The sequence below is a fragment of the Crocodylus porosus genome, unplaced genomic scaffold (assembly GCF_001723895.1).
Source record: "Crocodylus porosus isolate Cpor-Errol unplaced genomic scaffold, CroPor_comp1, whole genome shotgun sequence".
NCBI classification, from domain to species: Eukaryota; Metazoa; Chordata; order Crocodylia; family Crocodylidae; genus Crocodylus; species Crocodylus porosus.
Window position 1 is genome coordinate 14,483,639 of NW_017728909.1, and position 12,797 is coordinate 14,496,435.

At 43.0% G+C, this 12,797-nt stretch overlaps 5 non-coding genes across 5 annotated transcripts; all 5 read right to left on the reverse strand.

Moving 5' to 3' along the window:
- Positions 1 to 5,526: 5,526 nt before the first annotated feature.
- Positions 5,527 to 5,600, reverse strand: TRNAT-AGU. Its single transcript has one exon. It is a non-coding gene; the product is annotated as a tRNA-Thr (tRNA).
- A 3,166-nt stretch (positions 5,601 to 8,766) lies between these two features.
- Positions 8,767 to 8,840, reverse strand: TRNAT-UGU. Its single transcript has one exon. It is a non-coding gene; the product is annotated as a tRNA-Thr (tRNA).
- Positions 8,841 to 11,258: 2,418 nt separating this feature from the next.
- On the reverse strand, positions 11,259 to 11,332 carry TRNAT-AGU. Its single transcript has one exon. It is a non-coding gene; the product is annotated as a tRNA-Thr (tRNA).
- Positions 11,333 to 12,292: 960 nt separating this feature from the next.
- On the reverse strand, positions 12,293 to 12,366 carry TRNAT-AGU. The gene has a single exon. It is a non-coding gene; the product is annotated as a tRNA-Thr (tRNA).
- An 11-nt stretch (positions 12,367 to 12,377) lies between these two features.
- On the reverse strand, positions 12,378 to 12,469 carry TRNAI-UAU. Its single transcript is given in 2 exon segments — positions 12,378 to 12,413; positions 12,432 to 12,469. It is a non-coding gene; the product is annotated as a tRNA-Ile (tRNA).
- Positions 12,470 to 12,797: the final 328 nt, after the last annotated feature.

Below are 12,797 nucleotides of genomic sequence, written 5' to 3' on the forward strand. Positions count from 1 at the left end.
GACCATCCTGCATTCTGTCTTCCCATAAGGGAAGATTTGGCTTCAAAACATAATCTCCAAGGGCAAATGGCTTTAATTCTACTTTGTCTGGCTTTTAGCCTGACCCTAAAACCACTGGAAACATGGCATGGCAGACAGACAGGTACACATATGTGAAATATTTGCAAACATTTGACTCAGGTTCATAAAACATACATATGTAACTGAGTGACTGTGAGTATAAATACAAATATGTTCACCCATGTGCCTGTTCATAGATGCAGTGTGGGTTTCAGCTGGGCAGCATGCTAGATATTTTTCAGCCAGAATTTAGCATCCCACTTTTTAGGAGTATTAATGCTTTAGAGATTTATTTTAACCCCTTTAAAAATCTTTAGCTGTGGGCAAATTTGAGGTCCAGATTGTGGTTCTTGGAAGACACGAACAGGAAAATATTATGTCTACCATTGGTTTCTTTCCTCCTTCTAGTTCCTGCTTCTTTCTAAGATGTTACATTTCTGCACAGTCATTAGGATAGTTCTAATAGAACATGGAGTAAGTTGCATTTTGGTGAAACTAAGAATTTACTCTGCTTCTCCCACTAAGCTCTGGGTTGCTGCTGTTTATCTGTGTGGGGTTTATCTATGTGAACTACAGTATAGAGGTAGCCTTTGTTGCCTCTGTAAAATAGGATCGATGATAATACTTCTTTTATCAATCTCATGCATTTAGATGGCATGTTCTGTTGGGCAGTGTCTTTTGCTCAGTATATGCACAGTGCTGTAGCAAAATGAAGCTACTTAAATACCGATACACACATTTATGCAGCATACTTAACTAGGTGCAAAAGAATTTATAAAGTCTGATACCTTTAATAATTCCAAATGTAGCAGTTTTCCCTGATGGTTCAAATGCCTCTGTTTATTGATTCTTTTTTAGTGTTGGTTTCATTCCCATTACGCAGGTCTTTACCCTTGATAAACTCAACCCCACGATTTCATCATCATACATCCTTCCCTGGTGCTGTTTGTATGCAAATGAAAATTGACCTCAGCCTACACTCTCTGGTATTTGCTTGCTATTGAAAATGTTGTGAACTTTGCTTAGCCGCACTCCGTCCTCTTGAACACACTGGTAATTCAACACAAATAGACCCTGCTGATCAGTGCTTAGATGTCACATGACACTTGCAGGTGCCAGCCATGGTTTTTCCACTGACGTGTTTAACACACCAGGATCTTGAGGCATAACAAAACAATTAAGGTTAACAAATAGAATCGGAAACATATGTTCCGTGAACACACAATTCTCAGAGATATCTGCTTTATCTCTCCTCCAAACATCCGGCTACGTAAAGGGCTATGAAAGACAACATTAGCCAAAAGAACTGTAAACAAAGTGGATTTTATTGGGATTAGTTGTAACTGGAACAATGACAAGTTTTGAACTGGCAAAGCATTACAGTAAAGCATGGGTATTGAAGCAAACAAATCATACCAGCTTGCCTTTTATTCCAATGACTGTTTAAAGGTTAAGTAGGGGAGATGCGTAAAATAGATCTGTTAAAAACAGAAAGAAGCTAGAGGTTCATTGTTTTCAGTAAGTCAGACATCTGGCTTCTCTCGTCTCCTAAGTGCATTCTGGAGAGAAGTTATGAATGACTGTTTTCAGCTACCCACTGAAAGTAACACGGGATAAATTCATTCTTAATCCATCTTAACTTACACTTTACTGCTTAAAGGAGAATACTTCATTCTTCAATTCTCCAGCTAATAGAAATCAAGTTTCCGTTAATTTTTATCGTTGTTTCTTTTTTTCTTTTTTAACTTTCAAAGGTAATATTAGTTTACAGCCAACGTTTGAATGCTAAAGCTTTATTTGCTGTTCACATACTGGAAGTGACATCCCCCCCTGCAGTTCTAATCACACCACCTACCTAGTTTTGAACAGAGACATAACATTCATGAAGGACAATGACCTCTTTAAATTAGGCACTTCTGTCATTACATTATGAATGATACAAAACTGCAGAACATGACTTCTTTAAACAGCAGAAGCATTTACCCAGGCAGGACAGCAAGGTCTTTCTGGGCTGTTTCTCCGGCCTCTGTCCAGAGTTCTGAAAGTCCGACCGTGCAATACGAGTTGACGCTTGTGCATCAGCCTGGAAGACATTTTCTTTCAGAGTTTGGACAGAAGGTAGGAAGTGGCTTGTTTTGTGTCCTTTCTGTTTGCAGAGCCAGCTTCTCCACTGCTGCTCTGGTAGAATGCATACGTTTCACACTGGCTAGATGCCTCTTAATCACCATCTGAAACCTTTTCTTCTCACATTTCAGAGGGTGCATTTCAGCTTCTGATTTGCAGCTCTGAGGAGGAGGAGGAGAAGGATGAAGAGGAGGAGGAGGGTGACTCTTGCAAACTGGTTCCCATGATAAAGATCTGCTCTTTTTTAAAGTAGCTGAAGACTTCATGCCGCCTACTGACCGCTGAGTGACTTGCAGATCACTCAAAGGGCTGGAAGGGCTTCTTGAAAGACATGCGGTTGTCTTCCTTTGGGACAAGAGAATTCTAAGCTCTGCGGAGTCACGCTCAAAGAAGAGAGATTCTTTTCTTCTGATGTTGGGACTCTCCCCTAACATGAGAAACCCATAAGGAGTGGTGATTTTGGAGAGGTGGGGCAAAGACAGAGCTGCTCTGGTTGCAGGATCGGAGTGGTTTGAAGCTTTCTCCAAGTCCTCAGAGAAAACACTGCTGTCTGCAGAATACAGAGTTTGTCTTATGAACAGTTGCTCTCTTCTGTACAGAGTTTCTTTCTTGATGTTAGATTCAGATTTGCTTCTTGACTGTCTGGGTTTCTGGGCTACTTCAGCAGGGGTTCTTCTGTCCTGGGAACAATCCTCAGTATCTTCTGCTGGTTCCAATTGAAAGCAAATGTGCTCTATGTCCAGAGAAGGGATGAAAAATTTAGGAATGCGATCAGGAGTCATGACAATGTTGAAAATATCTTTGTTTTTCTGAGCTACTTTATCTTCAGGAACTGGTTTGCTGACTTTGAACCTTGTCCAAGTTAGGAAGCTTTCTATAGCACTTTTTAGGGAGCTCTGGGCCGTTTCAGACAACATTATTTCAGCCTATTTGACACACAATGCTGTTTGCTCACTGAATTCTCACAGCACTGATTTGCTGATGGAGGATTCACTCCTGCTTATAAAACAAAACAAACTACGTCATCTGATGGCGAGACGTCATTGGCATGGCAACCAAAGATAAGAAGGCTTTTATACTCCTACTTATATACTTATGGTGTGATTCATGCTACACTATTACCTTAAAGTAGCTTAATGTATTTTATATTTTAAAATGCCTGGTTCAGTTTCAGTGCCCTTAAAAAAACAACATAGGGATATAGTTAATAAAAAAGTATTTGATTTTCTTAATATTCAGCTTATCACATGCTATTGAGCATTTTCATATGAAGCATAACTCTTCCCTGTCTGTTTGGGCATGAACTGCATGAAACAGGAGAACATATAAAAGGGGATAACAAATACACTTCATTTACACTGTCTCAATTTAGCTTTCAGCAGTGTGCCACTTTAACTAATCAGGCAATATTTCTGACACAGATGCATATAAATTGTTTTAATCCCAAGGGATCTGAAAGCATTTTATAAATCATGCACATGGAACTGTAGGTGGTGAAAGTAGAGTCATAGATTGTAAGACCTTGGAAGATCATTGGGTACAGGACCCTGCACAAAGCAGGAAAGAGAACTGGGCGTCAAGTGTCCCCAGCAAGGTAATCTTCCCTCTTGAAGATTACCAGGGAAGGTGATTGCACCACCTCTGGAGGAAGCTTATTCCTCAGTCTGGACACCAGGATTGTGAAGAAGTTTTTCCTAATATTCAGCCTGAATCGACCTTCCAGGATTTTGTGGCCATTACTCCTGCTTTTCCCCTAGGGTACCCTGGTGAACAGTTGATCACTGAACCCCTGGTGTACTCCCTTAGAAAGGTAGTCCCTGAGGTACCACTTGGATTTCAAACCAGACAATTCCATTTACTAGACAGGCACTTTAATCAACTAAGCAAGAGGCAGGCAATTATTTTGGGCGGAGGGCTGCTTACTGAATTTTTGCAAGCCATCGAGGGCCGCATGACAAGCAGCCTGGGCAGATAACTAATAATTTTCAGGGGCCCCATGGGCCAGATACAATGGCCTGGTGGGCCGCACGTGGCCCATAAGCCACATTTTGCCCACCACTGAATGAAGTCTCTTAGTTCAGTGCTGCAGGTGACTCTTGAAGTTATGACCTTGGCTTTCCTTCCCAGTACTGTGTTATAAGTACCTTGTACTTATACCCCATTGCACAACTAGAATTGGTAAAAGCAGTAGTTTAAATTACCATGGGGATTTGAAGCCAGGACCCCCTGTCTACAAGGCAGGCACTTCAGCCAGCTAAGCCATGGTACCACTTAATCTAAAGCACCAGGCAAGGCTTGAATTCTGGGCCTAGGCTTTACTTCCCCAGTACTACTTTAAAAGTACCATATGCTACCCTGTTTCACAACTGGAGCTGGTAAAATTAGTCTTCAAGATACCTCTGGGATTTGAGCCCAGGATCTCCTGTTTACCAGAAAGGAACTTTAACCAGCTAAGCCATGGCACCACTTAGTGCAAATTGCTTGGTGTGGCTTGAATGCTTGACCTTTGCTTTATTTCACAACACTACTTCATATGTGCTAACCCACAGCACCTCTGGAACTGGTAAAGCTTACCTCCCAAGGATCACTGGGATTTGAACTCAGGACATCTTACCAATGAAATAAGCATTTTAAGCAACTAACCCACAGCACCTCATAGCCCAAAGGGCATGATGATGCTTTAACTTGTAACCTGGGCTTTACTTCCCCAGCACTAAGTTATAAGTACCACATGATAACCCAGGACACCAGAAATGGTATAAGGCAATTTCAAGGTACAGCTAGGATTTGAGACCAGGCCCTCCAGTTTACTAGATAGGCATATTAACAAGCTAAGCCATGGCACAGCTCAGTCAATTTGCCAAGTGGGGCTTGAATGTTTGCTTCATTTCCCCAGTACTTTTTAAAAGCACTAATTGCTAACCCATTACACCACCAGAGCTGGCACAAGTAGTGGTTAAGCAGGATTTGAGCTCAGGCTCACCTGTTAGTCAGGTGATATAAGCAGCTAAACCATGGCACCACTTAGTCCAAAGCTCCAGATGAGGCTTCAAATCATGACCTTGGTTCTACTTCCCCAGTATAGTACATTATAAGTACCATGTGCTAACTCATACCACCCCTGGAGCTTGAAAAATTAGTTCTTGATATGCCCCTGGAATTTGAACTCAGGCTCACCTACTTAGCAGGCGGGTACTTTCACCTGCTAAGATAAGGGACCACTTAGGGCAATTTGCCTGGTGAGGATTGAACTCTTGACCTTTGCTTCACTTCCCCAGTACTATGATATAAGTATCACATGCCAACCCATGGCACCACTGGAACTGATAAAACACTCGGTCCAGGTACCACTGGGATTTGAACCCAGGATCTCCTGTTTACTAGGCAGGCACTTTAACCAGCTAAGCCATGGTACCACTTAGGCCAAGGGCCAGAGTGAACTCTTGACCTTTGCTTTATTTCCCCAGTACTATTTTATAAGGAGCATGTGCTGAACTATTGCACCGCTGGAATGGGTAAAATTAGTCTCCCATGTACCACTGGAATTTGAACCCAAGATCTCTTGTTCAAGGGTCAGGTGCTTTAACCAACTGAATAACAGCACCTCAAAGTCCAGGTCTCAAAGTGAGGATTAAACTCATTACCTTGGCTTTACTTCCCCAGTCCTACTTTATAAGTACCACATGCTAATCCATTGCACCACTTGAGCTGGAAAAGTTAGTCCTCAAGATACCACTGGTATTTGAACCCTGGCTCTGCTGTTGATTAGACCAGTGGTCTCCAAGCTTTTTTGATCGTTCACCCCTATCAGTAAAAAAATTTTGAGCACGCACCCCCAATATATGTATATTTATATAAATATCAATATCAATAGAAGTTCTAATATTTTCTTCCCACACTCCACTTTGGAGACCACTGGATTTGACAATAACTTCAAGCAGATAACACGTGGCAGCTCTTATTCCAGAGCTCCAGGTAAGGTTTCAACTCCTGACCTAGGCTTTACTTCCCTAGCGCTATGTTATATGTACCACGCGCTTCCCCATTGCACAACTGGAGCTAGTAAAATCTGCCCCTTTAGGTTCTACATGGATTTGAACTGTAGATCTCATGTTTATTAGATCAGTATATTAACCAACTAAGCCATGGCATGGTACAGAGAACCTGGCAACAGAAGCCTTGAACTCTAGATCTTTGCTTTACTTCACCAGCACTACATTATAAGTATCACACGCAAAGCCATTGCACCATCACAGCTGCTCTAAGATGCTTGCATGGTACCACTAGGATTTGAGCCCAGGCTGTCCTGTTTACTAGAGATGCAATAAAAACAGCTGAGCCATGGTACCACTTAGTCCAAAGCTCCGGATGAGGCTTCAGATCATGACCTTGGCTTTACTTCATAAGTAAAACATGTCACTTGATTGCACACTTGGAGCTGGTAAAATTAGCCATAAGGTACCACTGGGATTTGAGCTCAGGATATCCTGTTAACTAGACAGGCTATATAAATAGTTAAGCCAGGGCACCTCTTAGTTCAAAGCTCAGGGTGAGGTTTCAACTCATGACCTGGGCTTTCCTTCCTATGATATTATAAGTACCAAAAGGTACCCAATTCCACCACTGGAGCAGGTAGAAATAGTTCTCAAGCTATCACTGAGATTTGAACCAAGGCTATTCTGATTACTATGGAGGCTCTTTGAATGCTCCAGGTGAGGCTTGAAATCATAACCTTGGCTTTACTTCCCCAGTACTACTTTATAAGTACCACATGCTACCCCATTGCACAACTGGAGCTGGTAAAACTAGCTTTTTAAGGTACCACTGGGATTATGAACATAGGACCTCCTGTTTACAAGGCAAGCATTCTCTAGACTTGAACTCTATACCTTTGCTTTACTTCCCAGTACCACCTTATAAGTACCACAGGCTAACCCATTGCACCACTGGAAGTGGTAAAAAGAGCCATTCTGGTACTACTGGGATTTGAACCGAGGATCTCCTGCTTACACAAAAGGACCTTTAACCAGCTTACCCATGGCATCACTTAATACAAAATGCCTGGTGAGACTTAAGCTCTTGGACTTTGCTTTATTTCCCAATAGTAGTTTATAAGCATCACATGCCAACCCATTGGGCTACTGGACCTGGTAGAATTAGCCCTCAAGGTACCACTGGGATTTGACCCCAGGCTCTCCTCTTTAATAAAGAAGCATTTTAACCAAGTAAGCCCTGGCACCATTTAGTCAAAAGCTAAAGGAGAGGCTTCAAATCATGACCTTGGCTCTACTTCCCCAGTACTACCTTATAAGTACCACATGCTACCCTATTGCACAAGTGGAGCTGGTAAAATTAGCCTTCAAGGTACCACTAGGATTTGAGGCCAGGCTCTCCTGTTTACTTGACAGGTGACATAAACTGCTGATTCAGAGCACCAATTAGTTCAGAGCTCCAGATGCAACTTCACTTCATAAGTACTATTTTATAAATACAACACACTATCCATTGCACGACTAGAGCTGGTAGAGTTAGCTTTTTAGGTAGTACAGGGATTTGAACCTAGGATACCCTGTTTACAAGGCAGGCACTTGAACCAGCTAAGCCAGGCCACCACAGCAGCAGTTGCTGTATATGAGGTTTCAACTCAATATGTGGGCTTTACTTTCCCTGTACTACATCATAAGTTCCACTTGCTTATCCACAGCACTTCTCAGTCCAAGCTCCAGATGATGCTTGAACCCTAGGCCTTTGCTTTACTTCCCCAAGACTACATTATAAGTACCACAAGGTAATCCATTGCACTACCAGAGCTGCTATAAACTGCTTACTAGGTACATCTAAGATTTGAGTCCTATTTACTAGATAGGCAATATATGCAGCTGAGCCCTGGCATCACTTAGTCCAAAGCTCCAGGTGAGGCTTGAAATCATCACCTTGGTTTACTTCCCGGTACTACTTTATAAGAACCACGTGCTTCCCCATTGCACAACTGGAGCTGGTAAAGCTAGTTTTCAAAGTACTACTGGGATTTCCACCTAGGATCTCCTGTTTACTAAGCAGGCATTTTAACCAGATAAGGCATGGCACTGCCTAGACCACTTATGGCAAGATGCCTGATGAGGTTTGATTTCTTGACCTTTGCTTTACTTGCCCAGTGCTACAGTATAAGTACCACGTGCTAACCCATTGCACCACTGCAACAGGTGTAAGTCACTTTCAAGGTACCACTAGGATTTGAGCTCAGGCTCTCCTGTTTACTAGAAAGGCTATATAGACAGCTAAGCCAGGGCACCTCTTAGGCCAATGCTCAGGGTGAAGTCTCAACTCATGACCTGGGCTTTCCTTCCCCTGTACTACATTATAAGTACATTAAGTTACCGCATTCCACCTCTGGAGCTGATAGAAATAGTCCTCAAGATACCACTGGGATTTGAACCGAGGCTATTCTGTTTACTACACAGGTGCTTTAAATGCTGCAGGTGAGGCTTGAAATCATAACCTTTGCTTTACTTCCCCAGTGCTACTTTATAAGTACCACATGCTACCCCATTGCACAACTGGCACTGGGAAAATCAGTTTTAAAGGTACCACTGGGATTTTAACCCAGGGCCTCCTGCTTACAAGGAAAGTACTTTAACCAACTAAGCCATGGCACCACTGAGAAGAAGCTGCTTTGAGAGGTTTGAACTCTTGACCTTTGCTTTACTTCCCAGTAATGCTTCATAAGTATTGCATACTAACCCAAAGCTAAAAATTAGCTTTTAAGGGACCACGGGCCTCTGAACCCAGGACCTCCTGTTTCTTAGGCAGGCACTGTATACAGTTAAGCCACAGCATGCTAAAGACTAGGTGAGGTTTGAATTCTTGACCTTTGCTTCATTTCCCTGGTACTGTTTTATAAGGAGTATGGGCTGACCCACTGCACAACTGGAGCAGGTAAAACTGGCTTTGTAGGTACCACTGGGAGTGGAACCCAGGACCAACAAGTCATGAGGCAGGCACTTTAACCAGCTAAGCCATGGTACCCCACAAGGGGCTACTATGCAGATGGTTTCAACTCAGTACCTGGGCTTTACTTCCCCTGTACTACACCATAAGTACCACTTGCTAAGCCACAGCACTTTGCAGTCCAAAGCTCCAGATGATGCCTGGGTCTTTGCTTTATTTCCCCAGGACTACGTTATAAGTACCATGGGCTAAGCCATTGCACTACTGGAACTGCTATAAGCTGCTTACAAAGTACAACTAGGATCTGAGTTCTGGTTACTAGGCAGGCAATATATACAGCTGAGCCATAGCACCACTTAGTCCAAAGCTCCAGGTGAGGCTTGAAATCATGACCTTGGCTTTACTTCCCAATACAACTTCATAAGTATCACGTACTAACCCATTGCACCATGGGAACTGGTAAAACAAGCTTTTAAGGTAACACTGGGATTGCGAATCCAGGATCTCCTGACTACTAGGCAGGCATTTTAACCAGCTAAGCCATGGCACCGCTTAGACCAAGGGCCAGAGGGAGGTTTGAACTCTTGACCTTTGCTTTATTCCCCCAGTACTATTTTACAAGGAGAACATACTGAGATTTGAACTCAGGCTCCCCTGTTTAGTAGGCATGTACATTCACCAGCTAAGACAAGGGACCACTTAGGGCAACTTGACTGGCAAGGATTAAACTCTTGACCTTTGCTTCATTTCTCCAGCATGATGATTTAAGTACCACATGCCAACCCATGGAACTGGTACAACATTTGAACCCAGGACCTCCTGTTTACTAGGCAGGCAGTTTAACCAGTTAAGCCATGGCACAGATTAGACCAAAGGCCTGTGTGAGGTTTGAACCCTTGACCTTTGCTTTATTTCCCCAGTACTATTTTATAAAGAGCATGTGCTAAAACATTTCACCACTGCAACTCGTAAAATTCATTTCTCATGTACCACTGGAATTTGTACCCAAGAGCTCTTGTTCATGGGTCAGGTCCTTTAACCAACTAAATAATAGCACCTCAAAGCCCTGGTTTACAAGTAAGGATTTACCTTCCCCAGTCATTACCTTGGATGTACCTCCCTAGTCCTACTTTATAAGTACCACATACTACTCCATTGCACCATTTGAGCTGGAGAAGTTAGTACTTGAGATACCACTGGTATTTGAAACTAGGCTCTGCTGTTGATTAAGCAATCACTTGAAGCAGATAACACATGACAACTCTTAGTCCAGAGCTCCAGGTGAGGTTTCTGCTCATGACCTGGGCTTTACTTTCTCAGCACTACATTATAGTAATGCATACCTCCCTATTGCACAACTGTAGCTGGTAGAAGAACCAAGGGTCTTCTGCTCATGAGGCAAAGACTCTAACCATCTAAGCCACTGCACCTGTCAATGCAAAGTGCTAGATGATGCTTGAACTCACAATCTTTGCTTTACTTCCCCAGCACTATGGTATAAGTAGCACATGCTAACCCATTGCACCACTGGATCTGGTACAAGTCATTTTCACGGTATCACTAGGATTTGAGCTCAGGCTCTCTTGTTGACTAGACAGGCGATATAAACAGTTAAACCAGGGCACCCTGGCACCAAAGCTCAGGATGAGGTTTCAACTCATGACATGGGCTTTCCTTCCTCTGTACTACATTATAAGTACCATGTGCAATCCCATTGCACAACTGGAGCTGGTAAAACTAGCCTTTAAAGTACCACTGTCATTTGAATGACTTTACTAGAAAAGCACTTTATCAAACTAAGCCAAAGCCCCACTTAGTACAAAGCTCCAATGAGGCTTCAAATCATGACCTTGGTTCTACTTCCCCAGTACTATATTATAAGTACCATGTGCTAACCCATACCACCCCTGGAGCTTGAAAAATTAGTTCAATATGCCCCTGGGATTTGAACTCAGGCTCACCTGTTTAGTAGGCGGGCACTTTCACCTGCTAAGATAAGGGACCACTTAGGGCAATTTGCCTGGTGAGGATTGAACTTTTGACCTTTGCTTCACTTCCCCAGTACTATGATATAAGTACCACATGCCAAGCCATGGTACCACTGGAACTGATAAAACACTTGGTCTAGGTACCACTGGGATTTGAACCCAGGATCTCCTGTTTACTAGACAGGCACTTTAACCAGCTAAGCCATGGTACCACTTAGGCCAAAGGCTAGAGTGAGGTCTGAACTCTTGACCTTTGCTTTATTTCCCCAGTACTATTTTATAAGGAGCATGTGCTGAACTATTGCACCACTGGAATGGGTAAAATTAGTCTCCCATGTACCACTGGAATTTGTACCCAAGATCTCTTGTTCAAGGGTCAGGTGCTTTAACCAACTGAATAACAGCACCTCAAAGTCCAGGTCTCAAAGTGAGGATTAAATTCATTACCTTGGCTTTACTTCCCCAGTCCTACTTTATAAGTACCACATGCTAATCCATTGTACCACTTGAGCTGGAAAAGCTAGTCCTCAAGATACCACTGGTATTTGAACCCTGGCTCTGCTGTTGATTAGACCAGTGGTCTCCAAGGTTTTTTGATCGTTCACCCCTATCAGTAAAAAAATTTTGAGCACTCACCTCCAATATATGTATTGCATCACATTGGTGGCTCACTTCATTTTGTTGTCCATCACGACATCTGGGTCTCGTTCAGATGTGGTGCTACCAAGCATAGCACTGCCGAGCCTGTAAGTATGTTGTGGATTATTTCTCCCCAGAAGGAGCACTTTACATTTCTCCAGATTAAACAGCATCTGGTTGAGGTCCAAGAGCCTGTCCAGGTCTGCCTGTATTGCCAGACTGTCTTCAAGCATGACCACACTCCCCCATAGCTTGGTGTTGTCAGTGAACTTTCCTTGTTTGCTTTTGATACCCAGATTAAAGTTTTCCTTAGGCCACCAACGACCCACTGCTCAGGGGAGTCACTAAGTTCAAAGCCAGACTCATACTGCTCCCAGCATGGAAACCACTGAGCCAGACAGGAGGACCAGAAAGGGAGCAGGGGGGCAATATGCATGGTGGCCCATTCAAAGATTAAACCCACACCCTTGCCATTATTAGCACCATTCTCTATCCAACTGAGATAACCAGCGCTCAACTAAAACTTACCTTCAAGGTACCACTGGGATTTGAACCCAGACTCTCCTGTTTACTAGACAGGTGCTTTGACCATTTAAGCCATGGTACCACTTAATCCAATGCTCCAGGTGAGGCTTGAACTCACAACCTTGGCATCACTTCATCATGCTAGGCTATAAGTACCATGTGCTAACCCATTGCACCACTGGAGCTGGTGATATTAACCTTGTGACAGCCATAACTTGACACTTAAAATTACCTGCTGACAGGCATATTTAAACTGACCACCTTGCAGTCACCAGCTTGCAACTCAGGGCCTCCCTGAAGAGAAGAGAGATGCCACAGAAGAGGCATCCCCAGTAGAGAAGGACATTATTAGCTCTGCATACGCTGGGACTGAAGGATTAGGCCACTGTCCTTTGATAGGGGTGCTTTCTATTAACATTATAATATTAGTATAATATTCAGTAATATACTATATTATAGTATAATATTCAAGCAAGGATATGTAGTTCATAATAGTGAAGTAACAACTGAAAA